This window comes from Crocuta crocuta, unplaced genomic scaffold (assembly GCF_008692635.1).
Source record: "Crocuta crocuta isolate KB4526 unplaced genomic scaffold, BGI_CrCroc_1.0 scaffold1468, whole genome shotgun sequence".
Classification (NCBI taxonomy): Eukaryota; Metazoa; Chordata; class Mammalia; order Carnivora; family Hyaenidae; genus Crocuta; species Crocuta crocuta.
This window is the reverse complement of record NW_027531991.1, coordinates 520,385-525,384: the sequence shown is the minus strand read 5'-3', so window position 1 is coordinate 525,384 and position 5,000 is coordinate 520,385. Positions and strand designations below refer to the sequence as shown.

Genomic DNA, 5,000 nt, shown 5'->3' with positions numbered 1-5,000 from the left:
CATGTGACTCTGGATGCAGACACTGCAGTGACGCGCCTAGAGGCCCGGACCAACAAATACCAAGGATTACTAGATGCTAGAGGAGGCAAGGAATGATTCGTCCCTACCGATCTGAGGGGGAAAAAGCCCTGCTGACACTTGGATTTCCGACTTCTAGCTAGCTTCCAGAGCTGTTAAACAATAAATTTCTCTTGTTTTAAGCCACCTACCTTGAGGTACTTTACTACAGTAGCCCTAGGAAACTAATATGCTACTAACGGAGTTGTACACATAGGTTTAAATAAACCACTTGGAAAATCTGGTAAGGCATGGCTTGGCAATTGCATGTAAAAAAAAAAATTACGTGTTTAGTACAGGGAATGTTCAAAAGGAACTGACACTGTGAATATGGATGCCAAGAGAGTCAAGGCAACCCTAAATAGACTTCAGAGAAACTTACTACCTAGGAAAGTCAGCAGCAGAAGGTTTATTCTGATCTGTAGAAGTGCTAGTGAGAGCACTTGAAGGGCTATGTGCTGGTTTGGGATCCTCACTTGACTGGGATACAAACTCTAGACCAGGATGATTATTGTGATAGCAGAGCACTAGAGAAATGGTTGAAGACCTAGGAAAATTGGGCCGAGGAAGAGAAGGCACAGGAAGATAGCTACCTTCAAATATCTACAAAGCTCTCAAAGCAGGCAGAGCCGGTGCTGGGCAAATGCTTATTAAACACAGGAAGAGAGGAAGGGACCAGCCTAGCCTTATGCAGTATCACACAGCTGAACTAGGACCAAGAGAACCACAGAACACAAATTTAGGTCAAACGTAAAAAATAAACTTTAAAGTCTATTGAAAAAAGCAATCCAAATGTCCATGGATGGATGAATAAACACACTGTGGTATATCTATTCAAAAGACCATTATTCGGCCATAAAGAAGAATGAAGTACTGACACAGGTTACAACACTGATGAACCTCAGAAACATTCTAGGTGAAAGAAGCTAGACACAAAAGGTCACATATTCTATGACTCCAAATAAATCCATAGAGATGTAAAGCAGATTAGTGGTTCCCAGGGACTGGAAGAAGGGAAGGAATGGGGTAAACTGCTTAAAGGGTACAGGGTTTTCTATTTAGGGTGATGAAAACGTCTTGGAACTAGACAGAAGTGGTGGTCCTACAATATTTGTGAATGTACTAAATGCCATTACATGAATCACTTTAAAATGGTTTATTTTGTTATGTGTACTTCACCTTGATGAAAAAAATATATTGAAAAAGAAGGCTAGCGGAGTGCCTGGGTGGCACTCAGTCAGTTAAGCGTCTGACTTGGGCTCAGGTCATGATCTCACAGTCCATGGGTTCGAGCCCAGATCGGGCTCTGTGCTGACAGCTCAGAGCGTGGAGCCTACTTCAGATTCTGTGTTTCCCTCTCTGCCCCTCCCCCGCTCACTCTCTGTCTCTCAAAATAAAGACATAAAAAAAATTTAAAAAAAAAAAAGCTAGTATCTGCTTCATGGTAAGAGAAGCAGTATGTAGAATTGAGTGAACTCTGCATCAACAAACATGCAGATCAAAATCACAATGGACAAAACTACGCGAGACGCCGCTTTCCCTCTCCCAAAATACCTCGCACTCTTCCTTTCCAACCCGGGCCCGGCAGAATGGCTCCCGCAAAGAAGGGTGGCAAGAAGAAGGGCCGTTCTGCCATCAACGAGGTAGTGACCAGAGAATACACCATCAACATTCACAAGCGCATCCATGGAGTGGGGTTCAAGAAGCGTGCCCCTCGGGCACTCAAAGAGATCCGGAAGTTTGCTATGAAGGAGATGGGAGCCCCAGATGTGCGCATTGACACCAGGCTCAACAAAGCTGTCTGGGCCAAAGGAATAAGGAATGTTCCATACCGTATCCGTGTGCGGTTGTCCAGAAAACGTAACGAGGATGAAGACTGACCAAACAAGCTCTATACGTTGGTTACCTACGTACCTGTCACCACTTTCAAAAATCTACAGACCGTTAATGTGGATGAGAACTAATTGCTGATTGTCAAATAAAGGTATTTCTGCCTTTCAAAAAAAAAAAAAATCACAATGGACAAGACCAAAAGACCCTTCTTGGTAAAAATCCCATATTCTCCTAGAGGATGAATAATGACTAGATCCAGATGTTTAAGACTTTCTATCAGAGCTGTAAGGTTCTCTTCTTGCACAACTCATAATTACTGCCCGAAGAGACCAGAGTTGTTTTCATGCTTTCTACTTATGCAGAAATAAGACACTGTCTCAGGTAGGGGGGCAAAATCCTCACTGTCCCTCATCTACTTATCAAATCAACAATTTGTTCCGCCGCAGCCATTCTGAAATTGTAACACACAATGGCTACAAGTTCAATATTACCCTTCTTCTCCTTTGAAGGCCAAAGCCCTGTATAGCATACACTTTCCATTATAAAAAATTTTCACAATTTTACAACTGAGGATAACATGAGAAACACTAAAGATATCTTGAAGTAGAACCTGAAGTTATTCTACTGCTTTCCTCGTAAGTGGCCTTCAAGAAATTTAGTTGATAAACAACTGAATAAAGAGATTCACCACAGTGCCTTACCCCATGAGGGATGCCCCTTCCCCAGTCATTTCTATCACAGTCCAGAGAGTCACATTTAGATGCTCTCTCACCTCCACATCAGGAACAGAAATGTGAGAAAAAGTTTAATTTAGCTTGAAATCTTAGCTCTACACTTCAAACCAAACAAAACAAGCCCTTTGGTTTTGGTGAATTACAGGATGCAGAATCCCCCTGTGGGTTCATCTCACAGCCAAACATATCTGGCCACCTTAAGAAGTCAAAACCGTATCCTTAAAGAGATATTAAAATATTCACTCTCGAACTTGGCAAAGTCTTGTCTCTACCTCCAATGTCAAAGAGGGTTCTTTTGACTTTGGAACTTAGGCATATATCGAAGTTTTCATTCTGTATTTATGTGCACTTCCTATGTAACAGAGAATATGTTTTAAAAATTTTTTAAATATTTATTTTTGAGAGAGCACAAGACGGGGAGGGGCAGAGAGAAGAGGAAAGAGGATCTGAAGCAGGCTCTGTGCTGACAGGCTAACAGCAGTGAGCCCAAAGTGGGGCTCAAACTCATGATCTCTGAGATCATGGCCTGAGCCAAAGTTGGACACTCAACCGACTGAGCCACCCAGGTGCTCCGAGAATATATTTTTAATAATTAACAACTGGATGCTGTTAAATTCCCATGAACATGAAAAAAAAAAAAGTCAATTTTCTCCCTCAAGTTACCTGAGATGAGAGAGACATCTAAAATCCTAGGAACACTCGCACCTGGATGGCTCACTCGGTTGAGCTATTGACTTGGCCTCAGGTCAAGATCTCAGGTTTCATGATTCAAGCCCCGCATTGGGCTCTGTGCTGACAGCGAGGAGCTTGGAGTCTGCTTCCGATTCTGTGTCTCTCTTGCTCTCTGCCCCTCCCCAACTCACACTCTTTCTCTCTCTCTCTCTCAAAAGCAAATAAACATTAAAAGAAACAAACAAATAAATAAAATAAGTCCTGAGAACCAAACTGTCCCAGCTTTCTTTCTCATGACTCTGGTAATAGAAGTCAGAAGAGCCAACTTTCATACCAAGTCAATCCTGTAACGTACTCAAGACAAATGCAACCCAGGACCAAATGAGGATAGATTTATTATGTAGAGAAGAGACTGGCACAGTAAGAGGCAAGTGCTTTTCCATCAAACTTGAACAACGTTTTTAAAGCCCTCACTAGTCTAGCATTGCGAAAGTCTGGTGCTTTTGTCCAGATACTTACAAATACCTATTTTTGCCCAGCTATCAATCTTATATCATCTACATAATGTGAAACTAGCCTTATAAATAAGGAAATGTCCTGTTCATTGTTCTGTCCCTAGCCTCAAGCAAAGTGCCTAGGATATAATAGGTGTTCAATAAATGATTTTTTTAAGTGTTTATTTTTGAGGGAAAGAGAGAGACAGAGCAGGCAAGAGCACAAGTGAGCAGGGGAGGGGCAGACAGAGAGAGAAAGAGAGAGGGAGACAGGATACCAAGCAGGCTCCATGCTGTTAGCAAAGAGCCTGATGTAGGGCTCGAACTCACAAACCATGAGATCATGGCCTAAGCTGAAATCAAGAGCTGGATGCTTAAAGAACTGAGCCATTCAAGCGACCCTCAATTAATAATTATTAAATGAAAGTAATGTATGATTGAGATAAGCACCCTAGAACTAAAGGCTCAAATAAGCATAATCCTGCAAAATAGACACTTTAGAAAACCACGGAGTAAGTACAATGATCCTATCCATTCTACCACTGATTTTGGAGTTTCTATGCAACGGTCTCTGGAAAAATACAGCTTTTTCCTTTTACTAGGAAAGCCCAGGAACCTCATCAACAGAATTAAGAAATGCTCAACTCAGGGCACCAGGGTGGCTCAGTTGGTTAAGCGTCCGACTTTGGCTCAGGTCATCATCTCATGGTTGTGGGTTCAAGCCCCGTGTCGGGCTCTGTGCTAACAGCTAGCTCAGAGCCTGGAGCCTGTTTCAGATTCTGTGTCTCCCTCTCTCTCTCTGACCCTCCCCTGCTCATGCTATCTCTCTCTCTTTCTCTCTCTCAGAAATAAACAGTTTTTAAAAATTAAAAAAAAAAAAAGAAAGAAAAGAAATGCTCAACTCATCCCTAGCAATTCCAAATGGAATGCCTAAGAGTGTGCTTTGGCCCAGGCCCACTGTCAAGGTCCCTGTAAGGAACAGTTACAGAGTGTATCACCAACCAGGATGTGCTGAACCTCCAGGTATCCTAAACGGTCACATTCCGAGCAGGAATATGGCCCATGCAATATGACCCTATGCTATTAAAGGTCCTCCCTGGCAAAAGTAACTGATAACCTGGGTAAATGCCTGCCTAAAATGTCACCATTATGAGGTCAAGGATATGAAGGGGAAAAAAAGTACTTCAAAATGCCAGTGTTGGCTCATTCA

General features: G+C 42.4%; 1 protein-coding gene and 1 pseudogene across 1 annotated transcript in view; one reads left to right on the top strand and one right to left on the bottom strand.

The window, feature by feature from the left end:
• Nucleotides 1-5,000, bottom strand: part of POLA1 (DNA polymerase alpha 1, catalytic subunit) — a 297,019-nt gene that overhangs the window by 96,054 nt on the left and 195,965 nt on the right. The window lies entirely within an intron of this gene.
• LOC144240687 (large ribosomal subunit protein eL31 pseudogene) lies at nucleotides 1,629-2,052 on the top strand (annotated as a pseudogene).